Source organism: Callospermophilus lateralis, chromosome 2 (assembly GCF_048772815.1).
Source record: "Callospermophilus lateralis isolate mCalLat2 chromosome 2, mCalLat2.hap1, whole genome shotgun sequence".
Lineage (NCBI taxonomy): Eukaryota > Metazoa > Chordata > Mammalia > Rodentia > Sciuridae > Callospermophilus > Callospermophilus lateralis.
The window spans coordinates 47,330,691-47,344,021 of record NC_135306.1 but is presented as its reverse complement, the minus strand read 5'-3'; the positions used below and the strand labels follow the sequence as shown (position 1 = coordinate 47,344,021).

Here is a 13,331-nt window from a genome sequence, read left to right as displayed (position 1 = left end):
TAAGGCACAGCAGGCAGCTCCGCCACATTGCAGGTGCTCTGCTTGGCAGTGTGATCTCACTGAATCCTTGTACAAGGTCTACAAAGGGTTGTTATTGTTCCCATCTTGTAGATGGGATTTACAACTTGTAGATCACATTCCATTTCCACTTTTGCATCATTCCTTTACATTCCAGAATGTAATCTTCTCTCCTCACTCAGACTGGATTTTCTCAACTCTCCTTCCTGTTCATTAGTCCAGGGCTACCTAGGAGTTCTTCAGTCTAAGTTTTTTGATGTACTCTATTATCTACACTCTTTCCACATTATCGTCTTTTTTTGTCCTGTAAAGTCACTTCTTTCTCTACTTTTTATCCTTCTTCCACAAAACCAGATTGGGAGGGAGATAGGGAAGGAGGCAGGAGGGGGAGTTGGGAGGGGAAGGGAGAAAGGGAGAGAGAGGCAGCATGCAGCAAAGTTTAGGGGGAGACCTGAAGGTTCTGATTCTAGTTGGGTGACCTTGGTAAATGGTTTAACATCTCCATGTCTCAGTTTCCTCACCAGGAAAAACAAATGATCCCGTTGTAACTTTCTATGATTCTTTCTTTGCCATTGCTCAAAAGATTACAGATTCTGTTTTTAAGTTAGCTTATCACACACACACACACACACATGCTTGCGTGCACACACACACACAAACACACACACCACTTTGTATTTATAAGTATAGTATGAAGACATTGTTCTGCGTATTTTTTTCCCCAACACATTGACTTGGACCTGTCTAGCAGAGCCAGGGCCTGAATATGGTCCCTTCAGTTCTGAATCTTGCCTTTTTTGTCCTGTACCTCAGCAGGATGAGGTAAACTATCTAGGGCATGAGGAGAAGAAGATCGAAAGGCTGTGTGTGTGTGTGTGTGTGTGTGTGTGTGTGTGTGTGTCTGTGAACTGTGCTGAGAGAGTGAGTGGGTAGTGTGAACTGAGGATACAAAATTTAAGGGTAGAATTGATGTTCTGAGTTTTTCAAAGAAGAAAAATATTTTCATAATTAATTATTGTGGAGGCATTATTGTGGTTTTCCTTAAATATCTGCAAGGACACCATCAGAGGAAAGGAATTTGCTGGGAATGAAATAGAAAACATAACTTCAATTTGTAAATCTTAAATTCTTAGGTTAAACAAACAAACAAGCAAACCAAAACAACACTGAAATGTGTAGTACAAGTTACCATTGCGGCTTTGGGGATTTTCTGTTTTCTGAATTGTATTTCCCCTGAAATGAAACATATTTATATTTCTTGTCTTAATATCTACTCTATGGTTTGTTAAAAGATTAACTATTTAGTTCCTCAAGTATGAGACTAGGGGCTTGAAACTTTTTTCATGTCAGGATGGATAACTCTTCCTCAGTTTCACCCTGTTCTGCCCGTGCAAGAACGACCACATTTAAATCTATCCATTAGGTACTCAATGGACTCTTTGGGCCATAAAAGAACTTATTCTCCATTTAAAAAAAAAAAAATGGTGACATAGTCTAGATTCTTTGTGAAAGAATCAAACATATCTCTCTTTGTTCAGGAGGGGACCTGTCAGGTGGGAGTGTGAAAAGGGAACAGGGAAATGTTGGGTGGTTTTGTCATATGTCACAGAAGTCCAGTGTAATGTGTTTGGCCCGGTCCTTTCTCATTTAAGATTTAAACCAATATTTATTTTTGAAAGGAAATTCAACCCATATGTATCTGCCTCAGTAGTCTTGTTGGCTTTCATTAGTATGAATCAGGAAATTACTTTTGCCAACATTACAAAAGGCCTAAAGATCAAGTGAATTTTATTCTTGGCAAATGCAGCTTCCAACCTGAAAGGAGGAAAGTAAGTTCCAGGTAATAACAAAAGAAAGATCAACATTATCCTGAAGTGACTTCCAAGACAAGAAGGACAGAAAAGACTGAACAAGTTCTAAGAATTACTGATTGTTTCGTTTTGTCCCAAAGCCAATGTAATTTGTTCTTGAACACAGATTTTCACATGTGTAGGTGTTGGCACAAGTTATTCAAGCAATTCCAGGTATAGAAAATAAAGCCTTGTGTAGAAAGAAAAAAAAAATGCTATAATAACATCTTTGGTTTTGACTAATTATGTCTTTCAAAATAAAAAAAAAATCTACAAATACATATTATTTATCTCAAAGAAACTCACTGTTTTGATATATTTTATATAAAATTAGAGGTTTTGAAAAACAGAAGTAGATATTTTTATATCACTCTGAAAGAGAAATGAACAAAGAAAACTATTTCATATGATTTTTCTAGGTTGGTTAATTCAAGGACAAAAAAATTGTTTCACAGAGTATGTACATCACTTTTGCTCATCCACTGTAAAGTTTGAACACTCGCAATTTTCTGTGTTTAGCTAATTCAGCTTAAGCTTTACCCATGGAATAGTATTCACTTCTCACTGACTGTTCCTGGATTAAATAAGGGCTTCCATGAGTGGTGGGGGAATATTGAGACCAAACTATACAGACCCAGGGCCAGACTCATTACTTGGTGAAGAGAAACAGACACACAATTTGGTTGCTCAGATGACATTAAGAGAAAGATACTTAGTATTACAAGAACTCAGCAATAAGTAGATTTTATTTATCATTTAAACTTAGCCAGAATCTGAAAGCCCACTATCCCCCATGAGATCAGGATATGGTAAAAAGTCCTCTTCATATTCTCTCCTCCCAGATTCTGGAAGTATCCATGAAAGTCATGTTGTAATAAGACTTTCTTTGGCCACAGAGATTCCTCTCTAAGAAATGATTCTCAGTTGTTCTTTCCCCAGACCAGCAGCATCAAATTAACTGAAAGGTTGTTGAAAATGTAAATTCTCTGGCCTTACCCAGGAACTACTCAATCATAAACTCTGGGGGTGGGGTTTGGCAGTCCCTGCTTTAACCAGTTATCCAGGTGATCCCAGTGCATGCTAGAATTTGACAAGTCACCATTATAAAGTAATAACCTCCTGTAGGCCTTTGCGGTAAGACTATGAAATCTAACCATACTATAGTTGTTTGAATTTACTCACAAGTCTATAAATTTAAGCACCAGATCTACATAGGCATTACCTATCAAACATATATTTTAAAGGGATATATGCATTATTTTTTTCCCCGGGAGTCTCAACTTCTGACTCCCCGTTCAGCTTGACCAGCTCAATCTCTACACAGTGGTCATGATATATGTGTGATTAGTCTTCTTGGACCCAGGCTACCCTACCTCTCTCCAAAAGAGATTAGCTTGATTCAGGTAGCCCAGTATGGAAAGGGAATCTGGTGGTCTCTTTCTGTAATGTTCTGAAACAATAGCTCATGTACTAATGTGACTATACCTGCTCTACCTTCTTGGTTCCACAATGCAAGTTATGACTCTTCTTGGCCTTGATAAGAAAAGATTCAGATTTCTGAGCACCAAAGCTCTTGGGAGAAAGTGCTGCTGCTTTTCTACTTACTCTCAGATTGTAAGGTAATATGCCTGGAATGATAAATAACAAACTGTGATCTTAAATTTCCCTTTCAGTGGGATTAACTTTGTTTCCTAACAACCTGAGGTAATGGAGAGTGGCTTTCCATTTTCTGTTTTTGCATATGTTCCGTATTTATGTAAAAGCCACTCATCAAAATAGACACAAAAGTATTTATCATACTCTGGCACTAGAATCAGTCTCAACTTTGACCCCTGGTGGATATGAATGGTGTGGGAGGAGGTCACTCCAGACAAAGAAATATCTCAGGACCAGCTGTCCTTTAGTCCCAAATCCTAAATAGTCATGTGCCTAGGGAACCAGGATGACACACATGAAATTCAGGATTCCTTCGTCACTTCTAATCTAGGCTGATATCTGTTCTCTGAGCTTGTTCACCTTGGCTTTTAGGTTAGACCATAAGAGAAGAAGCATTTTCTTTCAAAAATGAAATCTGAGCAGCATCCACCACGTGATACTGATATGAAGTAACCATTTATCTGTGTTAGTCAGCTTTGGATCAGTGTGACCAAAATATCTGATAAGAACAACTTAGAGAAATTTATTTTGGCTCATAGTTTTGGACATTCCGTCAATGGTTAACTGGTTCCAAGGCAGAAAAATTATGGTTGAAGGGCCTGGTGGGGAAAAAAATATAGCTCATGGCAGCCGGAGAAACAGAAGAAGAGAGTAAGCATCCTGGGACAAGATATAGTCCCCAAGGGCACACCTCCAGTGTTCTACTCCCTCCAGCCATGCCCACCTGCCTATTATTATTACCCTGTAATCCATTCAGATTAGTAATTCATCAAGTGGATTAATACACTGATGAGGGTACAGTTCTCATAATCCAATCTTTTCACCCCTGAGCATTGCTGCATTGCCTAACATATGAGCTTATGAGGGGCACATTCCAGGTCCAAATCACAACACCATCTGATAAAGGGTTAAATTTCCTTCTGGGAATGAGGCCAAATCATATCCGTGGCCAATTTAGGCAGGGTCTAGTTAGTGAGCATTTGTAGCTGGAGATGGCTACATTCAGAGACAGAGTCAGATCCAAAAAGTCATGCAAATGATCCCAAATGGGGCATTTTCTACTAAAATGTATGATCAAAGAATTGAAGGAGAAATGTATGTCAGGCTGCTCTAGTTGGGATCTTAAATGTCACCCAAATGTCCATGAATTGAAGGCTTGGTCCCAAAGGTGGTAGTAATGGGAGGTGGTAGAAACTGTAGGAGGTGAGGTCTAGTGAAAGTTCTTTAGGTCTTTGTGGGGTGGGCATCCCTTAAAGGGATTGTGGAATCCCAGGCTCTTTCTCACTATTGACCATGAGGTGAGTATTTTGGCTCTGCCACATCCTCCCTGCCATTGCCATCTTGCACCCCCACCCTACAGACCCCAAATACACAGGACCAAATGATCATGGACTAACATTAAAAACTGTGAGCTGAGGTAAATAATTTGTAAAATTATTTACAAATAATTTTAGATATTTGATATAGAAACATGAAGTTGGCCAACGCACAGGCATATTTACATTACTTGAATTACTTGAATTAATCCTTGCCTAAACTCAATGAAGTAGGAATTATTGTGATTCCTAGTTCACAAGGTAAGTAAACCAAGGCTCACAGAGGTGAGGTGACTCACCCTCACAGAGCAAGATGGCAATGGCAGGGAGGTACTTGAAGTTGAAGATGTTTTCATCTCTAGAACACAAAGTTCAGGCACATGTTTTTTTTAAAAAACATGTATGAATGGAATAATGAAATGATGAATGCAAACATCAAATTACTAGTCCACATGATCTGAAGGACTGCATTTATTTATTTTTTGTTTTGTTTTATTATTCATTACACACATAATTATGCTGTGTACTTGGGCATTAGTAGATTAGAACAAACTTAAATAAAGAAATAATGGTTTCAAGCTGGGTGTGGTAGGGGACACCTGTAATCCCAGCAGCTCAGGAGGCTGAGGCAGGAGGATCAAGAGTTCAAAGCCAGCCAGCCTCAGCAAAATGAGGCACTAAGTAATACAGTGAGACCTTTTCTCTAAATAAAATTCAAAATAGGGCTGGGGATGTGACTTATTGGTCAAATGCCCATGAGTTCAATCCCTGGTACCCACCCATTTACCACCTCCCCCTTATCCCAACCAAAAAATAATGTTTTCATTAAGATCTCTTTTTCAACATGGCATTTGAATTAAAAATGTCATAAGTAGCTATGTTTTGGATAAAGACCTCTTTCTCGTTTCCTTTTGCTGAAAATTAATATGTGATAAGAGCTATATTAATTTTAAACCCCAAACCATCTCACTAGTATGCAAGGAACAAAAAAGAAATAAGATTTCATCAAAAAACCTATATTTAGGTCAGAAGACAAAATGAGTATGATTCTTCAGGTATTGCTGTCATCTGTGGGAAAGGGCTACACAACCCATCATGCCCAGAGAGGCAGCTCCTCTACTCTGTAACTGAGGCCTTATCTTTGTTCTTAATTGCTGTTATCTATAAGCAATCTTAATTTGGCCTGCATTTTAGGACATTTTAGGATCTTTTCTGGCCATGAAGTGAGCTCTCAAATTGTAATAGACTTGTCTGATTTCCAATCCTGTGCAACTCCAAGAAGACAAGACAACATGTCAAACCTCTTAGTTCTATGGAAACAAAGACGTACAGTGAAAGTATCCACCAACTCGAATGCAAGCTACTCTGTCTTTGCTCTGCAAATATTAGAGTTGGGCATATGTTTATTTTTCTCAAAAACCAATAAAAGCTAATAGAATTAAGATTCCCAGAAAGACCCATGCTTTGAGATATGTTTGACTATAAATGTAAACAAAAATAAAACACTATATAAAAAAGTCACAGTTATATTTCTAGAAAGTCTCTTTTGAAGATTTTTATTTCTTTATATGAAAGCACAAAATTAAGATCTACTTTGTGGGAGTTTATATATATATATATATGTGTGTGTGTGTGTGTGTGTGTGTGTGTGTTTGTGTGTGTGAATATGTATGTATACATATTCAGTTTTGTTAAAAAAAAAAACAACAGATAGATCTTTTATTACTAGCTTTTGAAATTTAAAAATACTGTCCAAGTAATTATATAATAGATAATAGAAAGTTTGGACAGTAGCTAAGAGAACTGAAAAAGGGTTTGAGGAATCAGAAAGTATAGAAAGAGATAGAAGATTTTGAGATAAAAAGAATAGTTTAAGAAGACTTAATGGCAGAAAGGACATATTTAAAACAATTGCTAAGAATTTTCTAGAATTGATGAAAAGTATTAAAGAAGTGCTTTGAGTCCCATGGAGGATAACATAGATGAATAGGTAGATGACACCAAGAAGAATAAGTAAATCTTAAATTGAGTGGAGATAGATTGTCCACCAAACAACAATTTTACTTACTTCTACACCGCTCATATGCAGCAAGAGGGCAAGGGAAAACAGAATCATATTTTTAATCTTTAAAATTCTATGTACAGGGGCTGGGCCTGTAGCTCAGTGGCAAAGTGCTTACCTCGCATGTGTGAGGCACCGGTTTGATCCTCAGCACCACATAAAAATAAATAAAAACACTGTGTGTTCATCTAAAACTAAATAAATTTTATAAAATTATTCTTTAAAAAAAAATAAGGGGCTGGTGTTGTGGCTCAGCAGTAGAACGCTCGCCTAGCATGTGTGAGGGCCTGGGTTTGATCCTCAGCATCACATAAAAATAAATAAAATAATAAATAAAAAAATTCTATGTACAACTAAACTTGTCTACAAGAATAATGCAGAAATAGACATATTTTCAAACAAAGCCTGAAAGAGTTTGTGTTAGTTAGCTTTCTTTTACTGAAATGAATACTTGAGATAATAAACTTAGAAAGATAAGGGGGTTTTTTGGCTCATGGTTTCAGAGGTTCTAGTCCAAAATTGATCAGCCCTGGTGCTTTGGGCTGGTGAAGCAGTATATCATGGCAGGGAATTTGTGGTGGAGAAAACCTGCTCACTAGACAGCCAGGAGCAAAAGAGAGAAAGAGGAAGGGGAGGGGTCCCACTATCCACTTCAAGAATCTATTACAGTTTCCACCACCTCCCAATTGTGTCAAGTGGGGGACACACAGGCTTTCAGGGGACATTTCAGATCCAAACTATAGCAGAGCTGAGCACTAGCAGATTCTCAATGAAAGCACAAATAAAAGATCTGTTTCAGGGAAAAAAAAAAAAAGACAAAGAATCCAGGATAAAAAGCAAGATATGGGAAACATGAGACATTATTAAGTGAGTCCATAATATACTGATACAAAGTGACATTGTGATCAATGCATGATGTATGAAAGTATGGAAATATCATGGTGAATTTCATTAATTCAGACAATTAATATATTAAAAATCAGACTTTTAAAAATGAGAAAAAATGTAATGATGATGATAGGTAATTTTGCAGTGTTTAAAGAGATATTGAAACAAAACATATATACACTAGAAAACAATTTTGTGTTGTCTTATTGTGTATATAATTCCCCTATTATGTAAAATTATAATAAATCAATAAAAATAAAAATTAAAAAAACAAAAATGACTTCTGAAAAATCATAATAATATGTTCACCATTAAAATTTTAAGATACTTTAATGATTCAGGAGGCAAGCAGATGTATGAATTGTAACTAGATATTGTTAAAGCAAATATTTGGTTAAAGATTTAAGCATTAACATTGGAAAAATAACTCAAGTCACAGTTTTTAAATAAGTGGAGGGTAAAGCAACTGAATATGGAAAATTTAATCACAGCAAAGGGAGGTAGGAAAGGAGACCACAATTAAACAAAGAAAAAGTTTATTAAATTAAAAACAAACTTGAGGGGTTGAGGCTGTAGCTCAGTTGCCTTCCATGTGCAAGGCTCTGGGTTCAATTTCCAGCATTGCCAAACTACCCTTCCCCTAAAAAATGATTAAAAACATGGATGGTAGAAACAAATGAGAATTTATATTACCCATAATAAAGAGTAAATGGATTAAATCTAACTGGTTTCATAAATCTCATAGATCTCATTTATGGGATATTTTAAATGAAATTTTTTTCTACCATCTTAGTCTCTTTATAGGTGCTTGACTTCAAAGTATAGAAAGTTTATTTTTATAAGAAGGTGAGAGTTAAGAATGTTTTCTTATTTCTACATTCCGCCCTACTTTCTATAGACATTTAGTTTTAAACCTGACATTTTCTATTTCGGTAGAATTTGCCCTATTGGAAGATTTTAGACACAGGCATCTGATAAAACATAGTATTTTAAAATAGTTTCTACCATATATTATTATAGAGCTCATAAATGTAGAATATAGTTCAGAATTTTTTTAACTTAAAAAAAATTAACTGAGGCATAAAATTACAAAAATGTACATAGTATGGGGTAATGTGATGTTTTGATACCTGTATATAATATCTAATATTTAAATCACATTAGACGTATCTATCTCCTCAAATATCATTTCTTGTGGTGAAACTACTCAAACTCCTTTCTTTTACCTTTTTGAAATATAATGCATATTATTGTTATGTATAGTCAACCTGCTGTGCAGTAACACACCAGGATTTCTTATTCCTCTCTAACTATAACTTTGCACCAATTGGTCAACTTCTCTCCATCTCTCCCTCCCCACTGCCTTCCCCAGCCTCTGGTCCCTACCAGTCTACACTTAACTTCTAGAAGATAAGAGTTTTTTGGATTCCACATATGAGATCATCACTACTTGTCTTTCTGTGTTTTGTGTATTTCACTTTATCATCGTATTCTCCACTTCTATCCATATTGTTGCAAATGACAGGATTTCATTCTCTTTATGGATGGATGATATTCCGATTGTGTATAGACACATTTTCTATACCCATGCATTAGTTGATGGACCCTTAGCTTGTTCCCAATCCTTGGCTTTTTGAATAATGCTGCAATAAATATGGGAGTGCAGACATTTTTTCGATATACTGATGTCATTTCCTTTGGATATATACCTAGTGGTGGGATCACTGGATCATATGGTAACTGTATTTTGTATTGATGATTTGATTGATTGACTGTACCAGTGATTGAACCCAGGGACACTCTACCACTGAGTCACATCCCCATTCCTATTTTATTTAGAGACAGGGTCTCACTGAGTTTTTTATTGCCTCACTATTTCTGAGGCTGGCTTTGAACTTTCCTGCCTCAACTTCTGGAGCCACTGGGGTTACAGGCATGTACCACTGTGCCCAGCTTATTTTTTTGAAGAATCTCCTTAGTGTTTTCTATAATGTCTATAGAAATTTACATTCTTTTTTTTTTTTTTTTTTTTTTTTTGGTGGTGCTGGGGATTGAACCCAGGGCCTTATGCATGCTAGGCAAGCACTCTACCCACTGAGCTACATCCCCAGCCCCTAGAAATTTACATTCTTACCAACAATATAAAAATGTCCCCTTTCCCTTGCATCCATTCATTTTCTCTCTCTCTCTCTCTCTCTCTCTCTCTCTCTCTCTCTCTCACACACACACACACACACACACACACACACACACACATATTTTAGGTAGAATTTATCATATAACAAGCTACACAACTTTGAAGTATGCAGTTTCATCATTTAAAGAGCATAGTTTGATAATGACTTATAAGTCATTACCCTAGAGAAATAAAAATAGATGTCTACACAAAGATATGTAGAAAATAAAGCAGTTTTATTCTTTTTTTTATACCTTCATTTTAATTATTTATTTTCATGTGGTACTGAGGATTGAACCCAGTGCCTCATATGTATGAGGCAAGTGCTCTGCCACTGAGCCACAATTCCAGCCCCCAGTTTTATTCTTAATAGCTTCAAACTAGAAACTAGAAACAAACTGGGAATAACTATAATGTTTAATAGCAAATGAGTAGATAAAAACTGTTGTTATATTAATGGAATGGAATATTATTTAGCAATAAAAAGGCGTGAACTAATGGTATATGCAGCAATGTGGATGACTCTTTAAAGCATTGTGCTAGCACTACTAGGTGCAACAGTGCACACCTGTAAGCCAGTTATTTAGGAGGCTGAGGCAGGATTGTAAGTCCCAGACCAGCATCAGCAACTTAGTGATGCTCTGTCTCAAAATTAAAAAAGATAAAAGGGTTGGAGCTGTAGCTCAGTGATAGTTCAATCCCTGGTCCAGTAGCAGGGGGAAATATTGTGCTGCGTAAAAGAAACCAGACAAAAAGCTGCATGCTCTGTATGTCCGTTTACATGACATTCTGAAAATAGAAAGACTATAGGGTTCTTAGCCAGATAATTCCTTCCCAGAGTTTAGGGATAGGACTATAGGATCAATTTCAGAGGAACACCAGAGCAATTTTTGAGGGGTTTTCTCACAGTGGTTCCATAAATACATATGTTTATCAAAACTTAATGAATTGTTCACTAAGGAAGGGTGCATTTTATTCCATCTTTATCTTTGGGAAGTTCACTGCTTGTGCATGGAAGAAAAAGGTCAGATACTTCAATATATTTTCAATATCTCCATAAGTGTGACAAACAAAATAAACATTAAAAATAAGTGCCACCAGTTTTTCTTCTTGCTCTTCTAATAGAACAAACATGCATTTTAGTTTCCCCAGTAATATCCTGATGAATGGCTATAGCACAGCTTCATTCATATCATCCTATACTCCCATCTAATCACTTACTAGATTTAGGTGGATTTAGGGGGAAGTTTGCAGAAGTAAGAATAGATGGAGGAGCTGCCAAAGTTCAAAAAACACAGAAAATATCACACCTTGGATATCTTCTGTCCAAAAGCCCCACCTAGGGACATCATGCCACAAAGACGAATACCATACAGCCTCTGTTTCAGTGGGAAGAAGTGCTCAAGGGCCAGCTATGTCTTGGTTCCTTCTCCAACATCCCTGTGTCCTGGAGCAAGGGAGGCCCCAGGTCTGAAGGTTTTTCTTCCTTGGGCCTCAGAAAGAAAATGTTCTCTCTTTTTTCAAGGTATCTAGGGTGAGAAGAACTAGCTTTGCTCCAGCACAGGTTCACTTCCATTCAAGCTTACAAGTTACCCTGGCAAACACCATAAATAAGCAACCAGTGTGTTTGCTGTTATCGTGAATTGTTAATGTTTCCATATATTGTGATAAATTTTCCATTTTGCAAACATCCCCTAAGTGATACAGAATTCTTTGGATCTATTTTCTAGTTCTCTGAAGAAACTCAATAGGTCCCAAGAAAATCTTGATCATCATACTCTCAAATATAATCAGATCAATACACAATTGCTTATTAAGCCCTTATAATGTTCTAGACAATGGGGAATGAAAGGATGGGATTTAAAAGATGAAAAACTGTCCTTATTCTAAAAAAAAAAAAAAAAAAAACTCACAGTTATTCATATGTTTGAAAGGAAATTGTCAGGCACTGAAGTATTCCATGTAGATGTGATTATACATGACAACTTCTTACTTTACCCTTTTTTGTCTTCTCTGGTTTGTACAGATAAGGGAACAGAGGCTGTGGACATTGTTTTATCCTTTTCATTTTTGATCCTGTTCCCTACATTTTCTAGGTAATGTTTCTATTTTTTTTTTTTTTTTGATAAAATACTACTGACCCATGATTTATTGAGCACATACTAGATGCCAATTTTCATTAGAGGAGAGTCTTATTCCTTGTCTTCACATTCTAATCCAGTCCCCACAGCTGGCTGTACCAGAATGCACACTTTCAAAATATCTAGCCTTTCACTGAGGCTTTTCTTTGGGTTAGGAACAAGAGTCACTGATGTTGCTAAACTGGAGAGATCCTGATATCTATTGAGCAATGTATTCTAGGAGGTAGAGTTAGGCCATGGAAAGGCAGTGCGGGGAGAGGCTTTGTCTCTAGAGAAACATCTAGCTTTATTAGATCTTGTCATACTGGGCGAAGGAGGCACTTCTGCTTCAACCAGCTGCACGGTAAGCCTTCCAGAGCTGAGTCTGCTGTGTGGGAAGTGTACCGTTTCCCAGAACCTCTTCCAGGAACTGGAAAAGTATGTGAACCTATATTTGTCCTACGGCCATTATTCTCTTCACGAAGTGAGGATACATTCACCAAAGGAGGTGTATCCATGGGCCATGTGTTTTGGAAGAAATTATTCTATAATGAATGAGATAAATACTTTTGTCTTTTACTTGCTCTGTTCAATAAACCGTTATTGAGTGTCTGCAATGTGCCAAGTGCTGAAAATACAGTGATAAATGAGACAGGTTTTCTGAAACAGATTTAAAACTTAAAAACAGTCAAGAATGTGTCAAGTGATAAAAATACGACGGTTGCGTGATAGTTTCTGGGAAGCTCTTTAAGTTGCACCGTTAGGGAAGCCCTCTCTGAAAGGCGTCAGAACAACCACGCATGGAGGGAACTCAGATGAGAATATCTGGAGGAGGAGTGATCCTGGTGGGGAAAATATCCCGTCAAAGCCCAGGAACTCACATAGTGGGAAGTGGGATCAGTGGGTGGTTAGCAGAGGAAAGAGATAAAGGACAATCCCTAAAGCAATTGGTAGCATCACTACTGGCTTGCTTTTCTCCTCTTCTTGAACTTATTTTTAACATCTCCCACAACAGGTTTCTTTCTTCTGAGCTTCAATTTCTTTATCTGATGTTTATAATTCTCTAATGTAACTATTTTTTTTTCAGAATATAACCTTGCCTATGAAGTTAGTGAGTCATATTTTTCTTTGCTAGAAGATTCTAACTAGGGTATAATAATATGTATTTTGAATCCTTTACTTGTTTTCATAGGTATCACTAAATCCAAAATTATTATTCCTGGTTCTTGATCCCAGAAGATTCTT

At 36.8% G+C, this 13,331-nt stretch overlaps 1 non-coding gene across 1 annotated transcript; it reads right to left on the bottom strand.

Moving 5' to 3' along the window:
• Positions 1-9,826: 9,826 nt before the first annotated feature.
• On the bottom strand, positions 9,827-9,899 carry Trnaa-agc (transfer RNA alanine (anticodon AGC)). Its single transcript has one exon. It is a non-coding gene; the product is annotated as a tRNA-Ala (tRNA).
• Positions 9,900-13,331: the final 3,432 nt, after the last annotated feature.